The 22,808-nt window shown below is 36.4% G+C and overlaps 1 protein-coding gene across 2 annotated transcripts in view; it reads right to left on the bottom strand.

The window, feature by feature from the left end:
- RASSF5 (Ras association domain family member 5) overlaps positions 1-22,808 on the bottom strand; it is a 757,171-nt gene that overhangs the window by 61,046 nt on the left and 673,317 nt on the right. The window lies entirely within an intron of this gene.

Genomic DNA, 22,808 nt, shown 5'->3' with positions numbered 1-22,808 from the left:
AATGTTTTCAAAATATATGCAAATACCAGCTGTGACAAATGGAATGTAGGCTTCATGCAGTATATTCAAAGTACAGTTGTCAGATCTAGTCCAACTCTCCTACTGGTGCTTAAAGCATATGGCATCTTACAGACAGTAACAAATTCACAAACCTGAGAAGGAAGGCATAACACAGAAAATTCCTGAGGACCTCAATACCTAATATGGCTTTGGTCAAAACTTGAAATAAGTTAAAGAAGGAACATCTTACAAAAGCATGAGCCATTTTTTTTTTTGTAATGGAAGCCATTTGGGTATCCATCATAGGTATACATCTACTAGAGAACTGTGATGGCTTAGTAGTAAGATCTCTGTTGTACGTTTTGCACATTCTCCCCATATCTGCATTGTTTTTCAGGTGTTGCATTTTCCTCCCACCTCCCAAACATGCTGGTTGGCAGGTTGTATTAAATTGAACATTTCTTTTAACAAACTATTTCTTTCATTTTTTTTGGGGGGGGGGCATACAGCTGTACTTCAGGCATCTGTTTAAATTGCGAGGACAGAAATTTCAACAAGGGGTCACAGATATGCCCTCTCCCTGAGGTGCACTGACCTTGGAGGTACTAGATATATAAATGTGGTTTGTGTGAACAAAACCTCATTGTGGTGAGTATATGGAGGTAGTGCTCCCCCACAGAAGAAAAAAAAATCTATACATTTTCCGTTTTGGTTTTGGATGATCAAAATTTCAGATGTTAAAATTACAATAGGGAGCCCTGTACCTCATGTTATCAAACAGGAATTCAGAAAATACTGTTAACAGCATTTCAGTTCAACAGTGACAGCATCCGAAACATAATATTTCAGTAATGAAATAAGTATCTCTTCTTGGGGAAAGACCTTTAAACTACACTTTTCATGTCACTTACATACATTATCTCCAAGGGTGATGCACCCTGGAGTTACTGCAGATCCAGACTTCTCCATTACCAAAGCAAACTTTCATTCTTGCAGGATCACTGACACAGCTTTGACAACTGCTGTTTTTGCAAAGTCAGATGCCGCCAAACAGCACACAAGCATGTAGTTGAACCTTGTCTCTCCAAAGAAGGAAGTAAAGAGCTGTCAGTGAAAAAATACATAAAGAATATCCCCAAAGAAGGAAAAGAGTTGTTAGTGAAAAAATATAGAGAATAATCTAATGAAAGCCAGCTAAGTGAAAAAAAAAAGTCTTAATTTTGTCCTGGCAGAGACATACAGATTAAGGACTCCTGCTAAATAAGACAAAATTCTAGTTTATCATGAAAAAATGCATGCAAATTATTACCCAGCTCAGTACCTGTAACTGTGGGAGAAGAAGAAAAATTGCTACTTACATACAGATGTATAAAATCTTCAGTATGAGCCTTTCTCTTAAAAGACTCGTTGGTCTATCGAATTAGAAAACTAATTATCATTATCAGCCTGTGTCTTCACAAACCAGGCAAAGACAACGCGAAGGTTGTAAGAACTAGTCAGCATTACACTTCTGGAACAAGATAAACTTACATCTCAGGAGAAGATGTTAGACAGATCATTTGATATATACAGACAGCGACGTGCCCAAACCAAAATGAAAGCTTCCAAAGGCCTAGTCCTCTGTGATTCATCATGCAGTTGCACTGGAAAACTGAACAATTCAAGCATCCCTCTTAATCTCTAAGAACAAGAAATCTGAACAAAGCCATAAATAATGAGGGGGGGGGGGCAAATGCCCAAAATATTGCTCTTAAACATTTAGAAAGCTGATACAAATAGATTTTCCATTAGCATGAATTTTTATGAAGGGTATGAAGTCTGAGACTCAAACACCTGTCATTATTTTCTGAATTCCATCATCAATGTTTTGCCAATTGTTTGCCTGAAAACCAAAAATTTATAATGAGCAGACCACAACTATGAGGCAAAAATCTAGACAGTTGAGAGGTATGAGTTCAACGGAGAAGCAAGTGATCATCACCTAGTCCCAAACGTGAGCATCTCTTTTTAGGGTAACTGTCAAAACATAAACCTGCAACCAGTGCTGACAATCAGACTGTGCTGTAAGTACTAACCCAAAACATGTACTGCTGATAGAAAAGTAGTTATACAGGGCTGATTCAGAGATCTAGACTAAACAAAGTCAGATTTTCAGCATAATCTATCTTCCAGCTTCTTGATTTCAAAATAAATATTGATGTGTCTGTCCTGAACTGCCCATACCTACCCTGTATTACAACAGGAAAAGCCTGCAAGACTAGAAAAAAAAATTGAGTTTTAGTCCATATACGGTGTAAGCCAACTTCTTCCTGTCACTTGCCAAAGACTCCAAGTTGTGGGGTCTTACATGACTGCACTTCACAAAATTCAGACCAGCAGACTGTGGTAAGCAAACAAATTTAATATAGTGCTAAAAGGCACATAAGAAAGAGAACAACAAACAGGCCGGTTTCGGCTCAAATAAAAGCAGCCTTCTTCGGTGCATACATTTCATAGCTTACATGACTGCACCCCACCACGACAGAAAAGTGCTTGTTCTCTGTACCCCAGGTGTCTAAAAAGGAACTTTTCTGAGTTGTTTAGCTCTTCTCTAGAACAAACCATTTTAGTGTTTTCCCTAAACAAACCAATTCAGTAGTACAAACTTGTTGACTGGTAAAAGTCTTAACAAATTATTTACTTACTTCCAAAGCTATAACAAAATAATTGGTATAGTCTCATGCGCCATCTTAAAAAACGGACTGTGCTCCCCTGAAGCTGATTTTATTCCTATGAGTTGCAGGAATGCTAAATTTGACTGGGGGGGGGGGGGACTTTATGAAAAAATTCCCCATGGGGGTATCCTTTTAACTCCAAAGAAAGGACTACTTTGTCATGCAGTAAAGAGCTCTGTTCTTAAAAGGTCCTGTTCTGGCCTTAAACTTGATTTCTATAAGCTGACCATGCAATAGTAACTTGGTAGGAGCTGTAACATTTGACACACAATGACCTGCAACTCTCCCGGGAGAGCATAACAAAGATACAGTCACCCTGTATGGAAGCTGTGATACTGTCTTTGCACAATTCTAAAATTGTGACAAGTACTCATTTCTGTAAACACACTATGGGCCCCAGTCAGTCAGATTATTACTATTTTGAACAATAAATGACATAAGGGCAGAGCAAACTTCAGAAGACTTGGTAGAACAAACTCATTGTAAAGCTCTTGTGTTTGCCTATCTATCTTGCTATCTACTATCTTTATCTATCTATCTATCTGGTCTATATTATAAACCCGAACGTTTACCTTATTGAATCCCTAAACGTCGACCCCTCCTCATCGAACCACATAAACACTGAATGCCCTAAACCACAAAATTCAAAACGTCGAACTATCATACTTGTTCCACCTCAGCGCCCACTACATACTACCTACACAAACAAACTAAATAAACCACATACATACACTAACCAAAACCCTACTTCTAGCCCTAAACTAAACCCCCCTTCTAACCCTACACTAAATCTTACATGTACCACCATGTATGCACTTAACTTAACCCATACCCTAACCCTAAGGTCCGTAACTATTGCACAATAACCTTAAAAAGCTAAACCCAAACAAAGTAAATAATCCACACACACATACACTTAACAAACCCCTACACTAACTCTAACATACATTACCATCTATGCACTTACCTTAACCCACACCCTAACCCTAAGGTCCATAACTATCGCACAGTTACCTTACGGAGCTACACCGCAGAAGGCCAACCATGACGATTCCACGTTTCCGGTTTCGCTCTTCTGGACGTTCGATGTTTTCATGTTTCGATAAGGACAGGTCGATGTTCAGGTATTCGATTAGGTAAGTGTTCAGGTTTGTAATATAGACCCTATCTATCTATCTATCTATCTATCTATCTATCTATCTATCTATCTATCTATCTATCTCTTTGTCTATCCTTTGTTGACTGGGTTAGTCTCATTAGGCTAGCAGTCTCTTTTCAGGGGAGGTGATATTTATGCTACTACTAGGAGATATTTGGCCAGGGTATTGGGGAACTTCCTCTACTTTTTTGGATAGATTCCATGGGATCTTTTATATTCATCTGAGGTACAATCAACTCAAACAGAGAGAGACTCAGTTTAACATCTCATCTGAAAGATAAAACTCTCAAGACTGCAGTACCCACTTATGCTCGTGTAGGAAAACAACCCAAAGACTTCTGCATCATAGGTGAATGTGCTACCTGTTATGACACAAACTGAAAAAAAAAACTTTTAAACTGGTGAGACAGTGAGTATCCTTCAGTGTTCCAACTCTTATAAGCTGAGGATATTATTAAACTACCTGTGTGTCCTCCTGACCCATGGAGGCCATTCCACTGTTCTTGGCTGTGGATTTAAAGGAGGGGATCAATCCTGTGTCACCATCCATTCCACAGTCCACCCTCTCTTTTTACTTATTTGCTAACCAGGTGGGTGAAATAGTCCAAAGACCCTTTTTAGCCACAATCTAGACCAAAGGCACAAACAGCAGCTCACTCCTTACAATACATATACATAATTAAGTAGTACAACACTTACGTAAATAGTATTAGATATACAGACAAGCAAACAACACTAACAGTATCTCAAGAAAAAACAATGAGAAACATGATCAAGATATTATTTTAAAGAAGTTAATAAAGCTGTTTAGGTTTCTGTATTAAAAGTGCATTGCAATCAAGCTTTGATACTTCTGGGTAGATACTTAGCTATGGTCTAACAAGCATCTGCATGCTTATGCCCTTTGTATATATTTAGCAATTTAACTCTAAATATACCATAATTGTTCTTGTTTGTGGTCTGCAGCAGCAGATTCTTCCAAGTAGAAAGGGCATTCTTGGAGAAGATATTCTCCATGTTGTTAGTCTAAAAAAGGGCTCCTCCTATTACCCAAGTAGGTAGTTATGATTTTTGGTAATTAGTTTCAAGGCAAGATGCCAGTTAGCTTTCTGAAATGGCAGGCAATGGTGCTGTTGGCTACTGACCAAGGAAATAAAACTACAGACTTTCCTAACAGTTTGCAGAATTCCCACGTTGCAAAAGAAATTGAGAGTTCTGGCAAGCAGGGTGTATTTCAGCTGAAGAATAAGAAAATCAATATTTAAAACTTTTCTTGCATTACATGTTAACAGATTACAAAGTTTATAGTGCACCCTAAGCTGACCATGGAATCTGAGTACTATGGTCTCGGCTTGCTGCTTGAAGGAGAAGATAGCTCTACTCAAACTTCCAAGTATTAAAGCAACAATACCTGTTCATAGGCATAGGTGGCTACTAGGCTAATGTCTCATGAGCCCTTTTAAGACTAGCTGTTATTTGTGTAACAGGGGAGTAAACAGAGTTGCGAATATCAACTAAGGAAAATTTAGTCTTTTTTGTTCCCACAGCTGACCATCAACTTGCCCCAGGTCCACTCTTCATACTGGACCAACTTCACCCCCCCCCAGGGTTTACCCTGACCCACATCCTGGGCCAGTGAAGAGATTGATGATCCTGGTGCAGGATCATAGTTTTACTAGGAGTGTTTTGTTGTTTTTAGTCCTTAACTTCTCCACCCCAATGCACTTGCTTTTGTCATCCTAGGATGGGCATCCAGTGGCCATGCTAGTATATCATCTCACGTCCATGCTGACTCAGGTATCCTTGCCTCCTTTGGACTAGCCCCCAATTGATATCACACCTGAGGTGCACATGAGTAAGCACCCACCCCCCAGGATACGCTTTGCCCATCCTCCTGTGCCTGCAGCTCAGACATCTAAATCATTACATAAAAACCCTACCACTATGTGGACAAGCTCAAAAAACACTTCAATGAAACCTGTTTCAACTCCTTAATCAAAAAATACAACTAGACCCCCTCAAAAATATCTTTTCTTAAATGAAGCAGTGGCATTCTTCAATGAAACATTGTTAGATAAATTAACACTTGTGCTACAGTGTACACATGCAAGACTAAATCAAACCAGCACTTTTGCTAAGCTCACAAAAAAAAAAAAAAGAAAATGATGTCACAAAGAGACAAGGTAATGACATTCTGAAAACAATAACATCAACGACAACAAATAACTTAGCTTGTCAAACCTACAAACCTACAGAACAGTATAAAGAGAAATGAAAAATATTACCATACATTACAATTCACAAACAAAAACAATTTTAAATTATTCCCGAGCTCCATCAACAACCTTATAAACCAGGGAGAAAAGCAATATGTAATCTACTACTATATGATGACATGATGACAACTATAACACTGTATACCAAATGGACATCCACTTTAAACAAGCAGCCTCTTCTGTGTTACAGTACCAAAACATATCTGATATCAATGTTAACAAAGATTTCAAAGCTGACAGTATAATCGTCACTTCACTCTAAAACATTCTCTCCAGATGTAGGAAAAATAATCAACCAATGAATAAATAAATAAAAAATACAAGCGACCTCTATAGTACCAGACAATATACCATCTGAATATCTTTGCTTTAAGCTACTTCTGTAGCATACCTCAGTATATTTCTACAAATAGAAATTACAGAAGCGGGGGTGGGGGGGGGGCCTGAATGGCTAACTGAAGGCAGCAGATTTTTAGAGCTCCTTAAACTAGTATATAATACAGGAATTAAAATATTTTTTCAAACAAAAACATCCAGAATAGGTAGATGAAAGACTGATATACAAATTTATAAATTTTGGTGGATATCTGTAAGAATTTTCCTGTCAAAATATATTGGAGACTATTATAACTGACAGAAATGAGCACTTCAAAGAACTCTCACTCTGATCTAGCACTAAAAAGGAACTACAACTTCTGACCACTACACTGCAAGAACTGTCATTGAAAATGGATGAATTTAAAGAAAATCTACAGAATCTGAAGGAGGATTGTCAAAAACAAACGGATGTATTTAAAGAAATGGTTCAACAACATCAGACTAAAATAACAAACACAGAGACTTCTTTAAGTGATATTGAGGGAAGACTCAAGGAAGAAGAAACCCAGAGAGACATTCTCCTCAAACAAAATACTTGACTTCTCAATAAAGTGGATGACTTAGAGAATAGGGAGAAAATGACAAACATTAGGATGTTCGGTCTACCAGAGAAGACTGAAGGTGGAGACATCACTTCTTTTCTAAACACATGGATTCCAGAAATATTAGTCCTTAAAGAGGGTTTTTCATTTGGCATTGAAAGAGGTCACAAAGCCTTGGGAAATCCAACGTCATCACCTTCAGCTGCGTCTTCTACATTACCAGGGTCAATTGTAATAAGGTTTTTATCTTTTATGGACAAAGAACTGGTACTTAAAACTGCGTGGAGGAAAAACCCTTTAAAATACAATCAAAATTTAATAAGATTTGATAATGATTACTCAGCAAAAGTTCTGGAACAAAGGAAAAAGGCATTTAATTAAACTACTAAAACAAAATAACATTAAATCTGAACTAATTTTCCCTGCAAGAATCAAAATACTGCATTTAAATGAAACAGGAACCTTCAACAACCTGGATGAAGCCTTCTTGTTCACTAAAAACAACAATATTATATCTATTCCTGAAGATATGGACTGGGCATCCCCTTCATTGAAAAGAGCAACTGATAAGAATACCTGGACTGATTGTTGTGTTTTTCGGCTTTTCCCAGTTAGGGGTCGCCACAGCGGAACTCTGGTCCGCTAATGACTGGCAGTAGATTTTTATGTGCCGAGTTGCCAGCTCTGACGCACACCCTTCAACAAAGGTACGCCCATTCACGCATGTCTCCACACAGAAGACGCTCTAGCTGAGAATCGAACAGGACAACGTCTTACTGTGAGGCGGCAACGCTACCACAGCACCACCACCGCAGTATAATACCTGGACTGATGTAAGAAATAAAAAACAAAAAAAAATGAATCGAAGATTGCTATTCCAGCAAAATCTCTCAAAGTATCAACTGCAACATAATTAACAGCTGATCCATATTACTAGTTCATAACTTTAAATGTAAAATTTATTCCTGTGTATATATGTTAATGCATATATACATGATGAAAAAGGTATGTCTTATTTATCTTATTTAAATTCTTCACTGGTAGTAACAGTTAGAGATATTCTTTAGTATTTGCTCTTTACACCTCTTCTACTTCTTTATATATTATTTAATTTAACAAAACTACTAAACTGTTATTTTTCATTAATTTAAAATGTCTAAAGATAAATAAAGCCTAACAGTTAAGTTTCATATAACATATTTGAAGTTTATATGTTGCTTCTATTTACTACTTAAAAATGAACAGCAAATGAAATATTTCTGCTGATAAATACTGTTTCCATTTGCCTAGCATTTGATTTAATTGTGGAAAGGACAGTAAAATGTGTCATTTTGGTGCGAAGAAATATATATCCCGCATATTCATATTGTTTTGCTGAAGTGAAGCATCTGATAAATGTCTGTGTGTTGCCATGTTTGTTTAGCTTCACTTGATTTTATAGTTACACTAAATGACTACATACAATGTGGTATAGGGCTGCTTCCCAAAATGAAGAGAACGCTTAAAATGTTGTAGAGATGTGGACTTAGATTGAAGTAATATTAACTTCCTTATTTAAAGTGATGGAACTATAGGCTGCAACCCTTTTTTTAAAATACATCAGACCCTAATAAATACTGGAAGAGTTGAATGGGAAGGGGTGGTGAGTGAACGATGGGAAAAAAAGAGTTAATGGAGGGAAAAATTATGTCTCCTGTGGCTGTTGGCACTGTAAACACAAATTGGATGCAGCTGCAGCTGCGAAGAATGTTCGTGCCTTAGGGATACAAACAGTTGCGGTTAGTGAAATAGATGGCAACTTTTAAACGTTATGGATCTGTAACTTGAAAGTGTCGAATACACAATTTGTTGCCTCGGCTCATTAAAGTTGTATCTGGATAGCAGCATTCACTAGTTTATGATACCATAATTATCGCTGATTGCTGATTTCTTACGTGAGGTTACTTGTTTATCTGTCTCCGTTAAGGAGAATCATGGTGCGATGGTGCAATGGCTGGGAACATGAGAACTGGGTAAGTTTTACTTGTAATGCTTGAAGGCTTTGCCCAGGATTATGCATACTACAAGTCAGGTGCTATAACAGAGATAATTATTTGTGAGTTGGAAGGAGAGAATTGTATATTAAGGTGTATCAATGGTATACAGAGTGGATGTTGAAACTGGCAATTGAGTGCATATGATTTTGCTGGATATATATTTGATTTGCGCCCAGCTGATTAGTTTGGGGGGGTGCTCTGTCCAGGTTGAATTTATGTCAGTTGTTCCTTTGTGTATACATAAACCTGACAGAATGTTGAATAGATACAAGGAAGTCTGCAAGGAAAGAAGGCCAAAGCGTTTGGGTTTAGAATGGGAAAGCAGGAAAACAGTACGCTCGTGAGCAGTTAGTGGTGAAGCTTTTAAAGCCAAGAAAGGACGCAAGCAAGTTTAATCCTTTTTACTGAGTCAATGCAAACTCGCAGTGCTTGAATAATGTTGTCATAGTTACTGGCAACAAATACAAGGATTGGTTGCTTAAATTTCAATGAAATGAGAAAGTTAGACAGTGTGAATGCAGAAATCATTTAGACTACCTAACAAGTTACTTTATAAGTTAGTAATGTGACATATTTGTAAAATCCTATACAAACGCCTTATAAAGGTTAATAGTTTAATGTTCCATTGTTAACCATATAAGTATTTGTTATGCAGTATTGAAAGAAATGTTTACATATAATTCTCTCTATGTTGATTCACATTATATACGTGTTAGCATCCAATGCTATACTATAGCAATAACCCACGCCTGGGTGTGAGTGATGCTGGATTTACCCACGGTTGGCCTGGTTTGGTCACAAGAGCGAAGCTGAAACTGGCAATTGAGTGCATATGATTTTGCTGGATATATATTTGATTTGTGCCCAGCTGATTAGTTTGGGGGGTGCTCTGTCCAGGTTGAATTTATGTCAGTTGTTCTTTTGTGTATACATAAACCTGACATAATCCAGCATTACCCACACCCAGAAGTGGGTTATTGCTATTATACAATGACATTATTTAAGAAAAAAAATAATTACTTTTCTTAAATAATGGCATTGTATAATGCTTCCTTGCTGCCCTTCCTCAGCTGTCTGGTATTATGCGGCAGTTCTGATGTACTGCGCATGCGTATGCCTACGCAGTACATCACAGCTGTGGGCAAAAAGCAATGGAAAAAGCAAGATATCCGTTGCTTTTTACTGTTTTGCTATGTTAAATGGGTTTAACATAGCGAAACAGCTTTAAAAAAAGCAACGGAGAATCTCTGTTGCTTATTTTAAAGCTGTCTCGCTATGTTAAACCCATTTTATTTATTTATTTATTTATTTATTTGCAGTTGGTTTACCAGGATAGACCATTGGGCCAAGACGAACCCGTTTTCAATGGAGTCCTGGGGAGAAAAGCTCCAGTAACAAGTTACACTAGGTTATACATTAAAAATTACAAAGTTTACAGTAAACAAGTTACACTAGGTTATACATATATATAGATTACAAAGTTTACAAGTGAACAACAAGTAAGTATAGTTCTAGAAACCAGGTTAAAATAGGTTTTTAACCAGCAATACAGTTCAGACCACTGCAAAACGAATCCACGGAAAGCCAATGTGTTGTAGCAAAAACTTTAATCAAGACTTAGCGCTTTCACCAACAAACTGTGGCATCATCAGAGTCATTGAATTTGAGTTTATTATCAGTTTGTACCCCAAGTAATTTAGTCTCAGTTACCAATTCCAAAGCTGTGTTGTTATGACTAGTGATAGAAAAAGTGTTAGAATGGATAGAGGTGTTTTTGGTGGGAGTGAAAATCATTAGCTTAGTTTTAAAGGCATTTAGTGCTAGGTGATTGTGATTCATCCATTGTTCTGTGATAGAGAATGCATCTTGTGTTAGCTTTTGTAGTATGGGAAGGGATGTTGCAGAGCAGATAATAGTGGAATCATCCGCATATTGAATGATATTTGAGAAAGGGATAGAGTTATGGGAAGTCATTTATGAATATATTGAAGAGGAGAGGACCTAATATGGAACCTTGGGGAACTCCTGTTGGGGTAGTAAGGAAGGAAGAGGTGTCCTTTTTCCATTTGACAGATTGGTATCTATTGGATAAGTAACTGGAGAACCAATTTAAAGAGGAGGGAGATAGGTTGAGTTGAGAGAGTTTAGTTAGAGGAAGTTTGTGAGAGATAGTATCAAAGGCTTTAGAGAGGTCAAGTAGAAGGGTCGAGACAATGTGTCCAGAGTCACGGGCTTTATTTATGATTTCCAGGAAGGAGAGTAGTGCTGTCATAGTACTATGACCAGGTCTAAAACCATGTTGTGTTGGAGTTAATAGGTTATTGTCTATGAGATATGGTAGGATTTGTTGTTGGATACATTTTTCTAGGATTTTAGAGATGGGTGATAAGATGGCTATGGGACGAAAATTAGTTGTGTTGCTATTTTTGCCACCCTTATGTAAGGGTATGATATAAGCCTTTTTCCAAATTTGGGGTACTATGGATTCTTGTATAGAGTGGTTGATTAGAATACTAATGGGGTAGGCAATGGATTCTGCGGCTATACTAAGAAAATATGATGGTAAGTTGTCTGGGGCGTTGGAGCATGGCTTAAGCTTCTGAAGGAATTTTTTAATGGTGGATATGGGAATAGGTTGTAGAGAAAAAGGAGAGAGAGGGAAAGGGAGGGTATTACAGGAAGGTGGTTGATGACAAGGAGACAGTGAGGATGTTAAAAAAAAAAAAAAAGAAAGCAAGATCTCCGTTGCTTTTTACAAACTGTTTTGCTATGTTAAATGGGTTTAACATAGCGAGACAGCTTTAAAATAAGCAATGGAGATCTCCACTGCTTATTATAAAGCTGTCTCGCTATGTTAAACCCATTTAACATAGCAAGACAGGTTTAAAACAAAGCAACGGAGAAAGCAAGATCTCCGTTGCTTTTTACACACTGTCTCGCTATGTTAAAGGAGTTTAACATAGCGAGACAGCTTTAAAAAAACCAACGGAGATCTCCGTTGCTTTTTCTAAACCTGTCTTGCTATGTTAAACTCCTTTAACAAAGCGAGACAGTGTTTTAAAAATGACTTATACTAATGGAAAAAGTCCGGGCGACCGGACCTTCTTTCATTAGTATAAGTCGATTTACAACGTGCACGCTGACCAATCAGCATGCACGTTTTGGAATATTAATGAGGGGTCATGGTATAATAGTTGTTTTATGTTAGGTGAGTCTGTATAAATGCCACAAAGCAATGACACAAAGATGTTATAAATATTTCAAACATTATCAGATGTACATATAGCACTGAATAACACTGATTGTCAGTAAATGATGAAACTATTCCAGTAAGTTAAATAATAAAATGTCACAAGTTATTTAATCACATAATAGTCTTCTTTAAATTGCAATTTATCTATGGAGCTCAAACAAATGGGAAAGAAAGTTAGGGAGTTTGGTACAACAGATTTATTCCCTATCTGTTGGACCAAGAATGCTTTTCATTCCATGTTGGAGGTGGATCAGAAATTACACTAGTATAACTTTATCAGTTTTCTTAATACTCAAATTCATATTTACGTTCTCTAAGCTTGACATGAGTTTTTCTTTACTGTCGTTTTTGAAGAAAATATTGTTGACTGAGGCAGAAGGATGTATACAAACTATTATAATATTAATAATTAGAAGAGGCGTTTTATATGTTAAAAATAACAATACAACAATTCTTTCTCTAAAAAACAATCTGAAATTGACTTCACATTGTTATCTTTAAATACTAATGGCTTAAATAAGCCACACAAGAGATCTAATTTGTTAAAATATCTAATGTTAAATACAGCTCAAACAATATTCTTACAGGAAGCACACTTTAAAATGAATGAGGCATTTATATGGAATCCAAGTGAATACATGATTCTGAGTTGTTCCCCATATAAATTAAAGACTAGAGGGGTAGCAATCTTATGGAAAAAAAGTTCTCTAAGCCATGGAATTATTCACAAGCATGTAGACAGTGATGGTCTTATAACTATTGTTATATTGAAATGTAATAATAGTATATGGACATTAGTAAACTTATATTGAATTCCTGGTATTGGGGTGGGAACTGTCAAGAAACATTTAGATCTCATAACAAGTATATCCAAAGGAAACTTGATAATAAGCGGTGATTTTAATTGTATCACTGACACTTCTGAAACCACAAATAAGAAATCTCCACATTTAATATCTTCAGCAAAACTTCTAAAAAGATGGATTGAGGTATTCAAATTAAGTGACACCTATAATAGTATAAGTAGTAACTCATTAATATTTTCTCATCAAGATTGTAGATTTGGTACCCAAACCAGAATAGCCAAAATATATTTTTCTCAGGATCATTGCTCAAAAATCACAATTTTTTCAATAATCCCATGTTCTTTCTCAGATCATACCCTCTTATCTTGAAAATTCAAATAGATTTTAGGCCGTTAACACTTACCACTAGAATTCCATAATATATTACAGAAATTAAAGAATTTAAACAGTGGATTACAACATTTTTAGATATTAATTATAAACCAGATTTAAGCATAGTTATGGTTTGGGATTCTTTAAAAGCTTATATATATATATATATATATATATATGGCAAAACCCTTAGCTGGTTCAAAAATAAAATTAAACAATGGGAATCAGAACTGCAAGAATTACAAAAACAACTTTTGTCATTTAAATCTAAAAAAGACTTTAATTCACATGATAACAAAGAGAAGATAGAAGAACTAAATAAAATATATAATGAAATATAACTCACAAAACCAACTTAGCCATGGAAAGATTAAAAATAAACTCTTATGGAACTTCACCAAAGGACTTGCATAATCTAGGCATGAAAATTAAAATGCAAACTAAAGCTAATTCTGTTAACATCTTGCATGAAGGGGAAAGATAAGAAAGTTTCTGAAACAGGTGATATTTTAGATGCATTTAAAAATTGTATACAGAGCATTACAAAACTAAAAACACTACAAAGGGACATTTAAATTTTGAAATTATTCTTCCTAACATTAGGAAAATACTTAATGAATTAAAAATAGAATTGGACAAACCTATTACATACAAGGAAATTAAGGAAACGATTAAAGAAAGCAAAACTGGTAAGGCCCTAGGGATAGATGGATTAATAGCAGAAATGTATAACCTTTTTCCTACAAGCATAAATTCAGTGTTACATAAAATATTTCTTGAAATAGAAACTCATGCAATAATTCCCCCCTAATGGAGATACTCTTTAATTACCACTGTTTTGAAGGATAACAAAGACCCGGTTTAGTGTAGCTTTTAGAGACCAATATCATTGCTGAATATCAATTATAAATTATTCATGTCAATCATAGCAAACAGAATAAAAATTCAAATATCTGATGTAATCAACAATGATCAGACTGGACTCATAAATAATACACACACATGATAACATAAGAAGGATATTGACATTAATTGATTACTTAAATAGAGAAAATCAAGAAGCCTTAATAATTGGACTGGACATAGAAAAGGCTTTTGCTTCATTAAACTTAGATTATTTAATTGAAATCATGGAAGTATTTGATTTTCCCCTCTCTTTTATCACACTTATAAAGAAAGCCTATGAAAAAAACTTAACTTACGTTAAACTGGGACCTTTTACTTCAGTGGCAATCCAAATTACCAATGGCACTAAACAAGGTTGCCCCATGTCTTCCATTCTATTTGCATTAGCTATAGAAATTCTTGCAATATTAATAAGGAGCAACTCCAAGATAATAAAAATAGATATATATGAACAATATAGCTCAAAGATTATGCTCTTTGCTGATGATGTTCTCCTTACCCTGCCTAACTCAAAAGAAGTTCTAGACGAGGTAGATTTATGGAGAGAGAAATTTTAAAAGATCTCAGGACTTCATTTTAATAAATCTAAATCAAAATTCCTGTTATTGAACAACAACATAAAAAAAGGAATACAAGTTGGTGGGAATCACATCATTGGTGAGTAAGTAACCACCTTAAATTACCTAGGGATTGTCTTATGTGGAAATATAAATGAGATATTAAATGTTAATTATAGGAAGATTATAGATATAATTAAATCACTGGTGAACAAATGGAATAATATGTTGATACATTTTGAAGATAGACTATAATTGATAAAAATTGTATTGGTTCCTAAAATCCTATATGTAGTTCAAGCTATCTTGCTATTGCCTGAGAAATGTTATCTTAAAGAAATAACTTCAACATAATTAAAGTTTCTTTGGCACCCTAAAATAAATAGAATTGCGTTACCACATCACATTAGGCAATGGGAACAAGGAGGACTAAACTTTCCATGCATAGAATCTTATATAAGAGCTACCTTACTCAAAACTGTTATTGACTGGATAAACCCTAAATATACATCTAACTGGAAATCATTACATACGACTATAATAATAAATGAAACCAACTTGTCAAAAATACATTAATTATAAACACAGACAATAAATTATGGTATTCACTGTGCTTAAATTTACAATATAATGTAACAAAACTTACTAAACTAAATTTAGTTAATCACCTTTTTGACAATTTTAGAAAATTTGTTAATATGAATATAGACTTAAAAACGTGATTCATAACTTTAATCCCTTTCAGTATTACTAAGATCTTCCCAGACAGAATGTATAGAGATATTCTTATTTCTTGGAAACATAAGAACTTAATATGTTGGCTGCACTGCATGGAAAATCAACAAGTCTTAGATCCACAAAAATTGTCATCAAATTTTAAGTTAACCTCACATGAGTGGTTATTATTGCAGAATGTTTTGACGTACTCCAAGGATCTATGTAGAATAATAACTAACTCTTCATTTAAAAATCCTCCAAAATTCCTAAGTGGATTGTTTGGAATTATTTACAATAATGCAAATATGAAAAATGAAACTTCGTACTTCTATAATATATTAAAAAATTATAAATCAGCCCCAAAAACAACGTATTGGCAAATTATTAGTAAAGGAATATCGATACCTCTATCTTCAGAGAATAAATCTAACATATTATTATCAGTTAAATTAATATCATATTCTCAGTATTGGAGAATATTTATTTGGAAATTTCTGCATTGATCCTTTTTAACCCTTGAAAAAATTTTAAAAAATCAATACTTCTAGTAAAGGGTTATGCTGGAGATATCAACGAGTCTCTCTGAAATGGATTGATCTCATATTTTTTATGACTGTATGCAGAGAAAAACTTTTTGGAATGATGTTAATAATTTCTTACAAGCAGTTTTCACAAACACATTTGTTATGACTAAAGCTTTAATTTTATTGAATATAAATGAAGGTCCTCCCATGAATAAAACAAATTTATATCAACTGTGGACAATACTCACAATAGCTAAAAAATGTATAACCAGGAAATGGGATTCTAACATATCATCAACCATGGAGGACTTTCTATGTCTATTGAAGAAGACAACATCAGTGGAAATAAAAGTCAAATAGCTAAGAATATTCCCTAAGCCATTAGTTAATAATCCATGGAAGAAAGTTCTGTCATTGACTGACACTTTACAATTGATATCAGTCACCTCATGATACCATATTTATTTATTTGTTTTGACTTATTTTCACTTGTTTATATCAAATACTATCTAAAGTCTAGTTATGTCAAGCTAAATGTAAATATTGTAAATAATTAATTACTCAATTTGTTATTTAATTGTAATTAAAATGTTTGTGTTTTATTTCAAAATAAAAAATATTTGAGTAAAAAAAAATAAATTACAGAAGCAACTACATTATTACCTATAAGTCGAATGTAATCTAAAAATGAACTATTTCCACACAACCTCATAATGTTAAGATTTCCCTTCGCAAAACTGTATCATTATGAACCTATGAACCTATTAATTACAGTAATTAAATCTGTCTTTTTTTTAATTTGGTAACAATCTCTTTTAGAATAAAATAAAAAAAAAAGTAAAGCTATGATGTCACTGATCCAGATACTACTGCCCCCTTCTGGTCACAACATGAATGCCAAATAAAATCTGGTCAAGTGCCTATCTTTGGCAGTATTGACAAGGGTTTTGCCATCTCTGGCCTAAAATAATGGTAAAGGAGGAAGTAGAAGAAGTCTTTCACTGCCACTAGTTTTAATATTTCATAATGCTAGGCTGTCCCATATACAATTATATCTAAAATGAAGAATTAGGTTTCTACTACTTTTAGGTAATGGGTAATTCAAAGAAAAAGGAGGAAGCATCTTGCTATATAGAATCTATATACAATCTCCTGCTGTAAGGCTGTGGACCTAGCCTTTTTTAAAATATTGCCAACCTGCTGATAAAATGTCTTTGTGGAAGTATTTTTTTAAATCCTGGCTTTCTATGGAGTTTATGGTCAATCTATAACTGTTGACATTCTCCAAAGTTAATGGACTAGCCATGAAAAGTTAACAAAAGATCATCTACTTTTGATATGGTATGTTATTTCCAGTCTAGTTTAATCAAAGGACAATTTAATTGAAAGTATGGAAAGATAATTCAAAAACAGAAGGTCTTGGTAAAGTGGGAGGCAAGTTCCTCATAACCCCTCATGTAGTGACAAACCCCTTGAATTCCCTTACTTAATGTAATACACCCCTGAGACTTCACAACCCTTGGTGAGATGCCCACGTTTTTAATGAAATGGTCTGTGACTTTAAAAAGTGGAACAGCCTTACAAGATTATCTGCAAATATATAGAGCTGAGTATATTTTTCTGTATTATTCTGTATTATAGAGCTAAATTGTTGCTTAGATATCTGTTGTGTTAGTGTTCTGCAAATATACAGAGATCAGTATATATTTTTTGGGTTTTATAATTTGCACTCTGATTCCTCACATCTCTGTTGAAACCCCCCCCCTCATTGTGGTTTCTATTGCTTGTGTGTTGTTAACTCAAGGTTCCCTTAATTTGAACTGTTAATAGCAGCAGTCTGCATTTAAAGTGGAACAGCCTTACAAGAATATCTGCAAATATATACAGCTGAGTATATTTTTTTGTATTATTCTGTATTATAGAGCTAAATTGTTGCTTAGATATCTGTTGTCTTAGTGTTCTGCAAATATAGAGATCAGTATATATTTTTTGGGTTTATAATTTGCACTCTGATTCCTCACATCTCTGTTGAAACTTTCTTCCCCAACCCCCTCATTGTGGTTTCTATTGCTTGTGTGTTGTTAACTCAAGGTTCCCTTAGTTTGAACTGTTAATAGCAGCAGTCTGCATTTAAAGTGGAACAGCCTTACAAGAATATCTGCAAATATATACAGCTGAGTATATTTTTCTGTATTATTCTGTATTATAGAGCTAAATTGTTGCTTAGATATCTGTTGTCTTAGTGTTCTGCAAATATAGAGATCAGTATATATTTTTTGGGTTTATAATTTGCACTCTGATTCCTCACATCTCTGTTGAAACTTTCTTCCCCACCCCCCCTCCCTGTTGTGGTAGTATTATAAATTTGGTGGCTTTTGCAGTGCCCGCCCCACTGTAGATTTGATCTAGGATACTCCCCCAGTCCCATCTCTTTACCGCATTCTACCTAATAAACCCTTTCTGCACTTGCTTTTAGTCCTTTTTAATTTTAATTACATTTTTTCAAACTGTGTGTGGACTAATATTGCTACATACTCAAGTGTGCCAGCTTGCACTGCATGTGAATTGTTTTTACTACTGTTTTTGCTACTTTTCTGAAAAAAAAAAAAAAAAAAAAAATTGTAAGCCTGTTTGTTTCCTACCTTTCCTGTAATTAGTGTTCCAGATACAAATTTGCTGTATCCAGGACTATTTGTAAGCTTCTGAGCCCCCAAGCCTTTCTGTGTTGGAGGGAAGCCTACTAGCTTATCAGTGGGAGTGGTAAGCACTAGGTAACCTGTCTACCACATAAGGAGTGGTTCTGGCCCAGAATTTGTAGTTAATGGCCGTTTGGGTGGTCTTCCATCTCTCTCAATTTTCTAATTTGAAGGCCTGCATTTGCACGTGTTTCTGTCCTGTAACTCCTGGGCCCATCTCATTTGCTCACTCAAAAAAAAAAAAAAAAAAACCAAAAAAAAAAATCTGCTTTTACTGTATTTGTGTTTCTTCCTACTTTATTTTGCTTTTGCGTCATCTTAAAAGTACTCAATTGTATTTATTACTGCTTGGTGTAACTCATTCTAAGCCTTTTAGTTTAAGCACTTGGGCTTCAGACCAGTTGTTTTACATTAGGAAGGTTTGTGGTCTGCACTGTGGGGGCAGGAAGGTAGCTTACAACCTTCTAAGTTGGGAACTGCTGATTGGGGGATCAGTGTCTTTTATTCTAAAAGTGTATTAATTCTGTTTTAAGCACTTGGGCTTCAGGCCAGCTATTTTACATTAAAAGGGTTCGTGGTCTGCACTCTTGTGGGAGGAGAGGCTGGACTCTGCCCTTCTAGCTGAGAATTTCTGGTTAAAGGCTTATAGTGCCTGCATATCTAAACTGCTTCTTACTGAAATTGGTACACCTTGTTTGCTGTAGCATAGACTAGATCCAGGCCTGCTGAATCTAGCTTTGTTTGTATAACCTAAGCACTAATCCAGGCATTCTTTAAAGTATTCAATTGTATTTATTACTGCTTAGTAGTAACTTGATTAAAGTGTAGCTATCATTCTAAGTCTTTTGGATTAAGCACTTGGGCTTCAAGCCAGTTGTTTTACATTAGGAAGGTTTGTGGCCTGCACTGTGGTGGCAGGACAGGTAGCTTACATCCTTCTAAGTTTGGAACTGCTGATTGAGGGCTCAGTGTCTGTTATTCTAAAAGTGTATTAATTCTGGTTTAAGCACTTGGGCTTCACGCCAGTTGTTTTACATTAAGAAGGTTTGTGGTCTGCACTGTAGTGGCAGAACAAGTAGCTTACATCCTTCTAAGTTGGGAACTGCTGATTGAGGGCTCAGTGTCTGTTATTCTAAAAGTGTATTAATTCTGGTTTAAGCACTTGGGCTTCAGGCCAGTTATTTTATATTAAAAGGGTTCGTGGTCTGCACTCTTGTGGGAGGAGAGGCTGGACTCTGCCCTTCTGAGCTGGGAATTTCTGGTTAAAGGCTTATAGTGCCTGCATATTTGAACTGTTTCTTACTGAAATTTGTACACCTTGTTTGCTGTAGCATAGACTAGATCCAGGCCTGCTGAATCTAGATTTATTTGTATGCTGCTTGTTTGTTTGCTTATTTCCCTGAAATGCTAATTCCACCTAAAACATGGCTTTTCAGTGCTTCTGTGGATCCCTAGTGATATCTGCATTGCTTACTGTACTTATTTCCTTGTTTCACTTGAAAGAAAGTTACTGTTTGTCATTTTTGCATTTGTTACCTGTAACACATTGCATTTAAGTTACCTGGCACTTGCTCACTAAAGCAATTATGTAAGTCAGCACTAAAATATTAAAAGCACTACACCCTCACAAACTCCCCTTGAGTACCTTGTTCCCCATTGGCCCTTTTTTCAATTATAAAGGAATTCCCAGTACTATTCTAGCATGTCCAAAGGTCAGTTGTCAATCTCCTCTCCGGTCCAGCTGGTGAATCTGGGAATCTTGATGCAATGTTACAACTGCCTCATGTACACAGACAACCCTCTCCTCCTCCCAACAAATTCCAACACATGTGAGAGATGCAACCATATAGCCATACTGGAGGCTAAGCTCTGTCAACTCAGTACTGGCGAAACCAGTCAGGAGGAGAAGGAAGCCACACTCACTACAATTCCAGTCTCACATAGACCTACCACGACAGCAAACCAAACACATAAACACACAAAAACATACTTGGAGGCTATAAATAAAAATCTGCCTAAGCAGCAGAGACCTCCAAAGCAGACACCCAAGCAACCGCTACCCCAAAACAAAACGCGTGCAACACATAGCTCACAAAGCCAGTGTGCCGAACAGTCACAGCCCTTAAGGCTAAACAACATGCCTGATACACTTGTAATAGGTGACTCTATCGTCAGGCACACTGACGTCCCGCTCACCAGGCTAAACAAGGAGAACGTCACGGTGAGCTGCCTGTCGGGTGCTAGGATCCACCACATAACACAAGCACTCAGGTCACTCCAAGGCAAGTAGAAATATGACTCAGTCATTGTCCATGCTGGTGTGAATGACCTGAGACATACCTCCTTGGACTACATGAAAAGAGACATAGAGGAGCTCTCTGAGCATGTAGCCAAGGCCAGTATGACCCTGACCTTGAGTAGCATCTTACCCTCACCAAGAATGATGCCACAATATGAAGACAAGATGATCTTTTTTAACAATTGGCTTAAGTATTGGTGTCATTCAAAGGGGATCCAATGCCTGTCAGCCTGGGATGACATGCTCGACAAGCCATGATGCTTCGCTAGGGACGGCTTGCACCTGTCACCCCTGGTCATTCGGATATTGGCAAAGGCTCTTGCTACCCCCATAGTGCCTTTTTTAGGCAAGGCTCAAAAGACAAACCCACCTCCATAGGTATCACAAGGGATAAGAAACTAAGAGTAGTGCTACTCAATGCCAGAAGTCTAAACCTCAAGATGCACTTTCGAAACTCTCCTTAGCATGGAGAACATCAATATCTGTGCAGTAACAGAAACCTGGTTCAAGGCTCCCAAGAGCACCCCAGCACTACCAGGTTATACCTCATACCATGCTTTTTGGCCCCAAAACTTGGACCGTACCACAAAAGGAGGGGGAGTATCAATATTCGTCAAAGATACCCACACCTCCAGGTTGGTGGCACAGCACGAAGCATCAGAGACTATCCATGTGCAACTAACAGTGGGTAAAACTGCCTTCTAGTTTATAGCCTGCTACAGACCACCCTCCCAAACTCAGGAACCCCACTTGGCCTTCCTGAGAACACTGGAAAATATGAAGGTCTCTCCAAATACCATTATATTGGGCAACTTCAACTACCCAAACATAGACTGGGAGCATTACTCTAGCTCCAACACCCTAGCCCAAAGGTTCCTAGAATTTATAAACTCAAATGCTATGGAACAAGTTGTTACCACTCCCACAAGAGGGGAAAACATACTGGACCTGATCATCACCAACATGGGGACTCTATGCTCCAGACCAGAAGTGTATCCCTCACTAGTAAGATCAGACCATAAACTAATCTCACTGGATATTCACATCCCGACTCCACCCCTTGCCCTGAAAACCACAGTGAAAAACTTCTCTAAAGCAAATTTCACACTCCTTAAAACCGAGGTGGAATCCTTCAAAGCCCCTGAGCCTGTGGAAAATACGGCCCAGACTACAGAATCCTTTATAAATGCATTTTATGAACACCTTCAGGAATGCATGGATCATGCAATCCCAAATAAAACTAAGACCCAATCCTCCAAAGGCAGACGTCCTGTCTGGTGGACCCCAGCCATAAACAAACTATACAATAGAAGGAGCAAGCTACTACATGACAGAGCAAAATCCCAAAAAGGGAAGGGATCTCTGATCAGTATTAGCAAAAAACTACAGGCACTCATAAAATCGTCTAAGGCCAGCTTCGAGAGAAAAATTGCACAGGACACTAAGGATAATCACAAAGCTTTCTTTAGTTATGTTAGGAACCTGGGTGGGAATTCCCAGATATGCTCAGAATTAGTCCAAAATGACAAAAAATACACCGAACCCACAGACATTGCCAACATCCTAGCTGACA

This window comes from Protopterus annectens, chromosome 7.part0 (genome assembly GCF_019279795.1).
Source record: "Protopterus annectens isolate FY-2018-M chromosome 7.part0, PAN1.0, whole genome shotgun sequence".
Classification (NCBI taxonomy): Eukaryota; Metazoa; Chordata; order Ceratodontiformes; family Protopteridae; genus Protopterus; species Protopterus annectens.
This window is presented reverse-complemented; position numbering and strand designations above follow the sequence as displayed.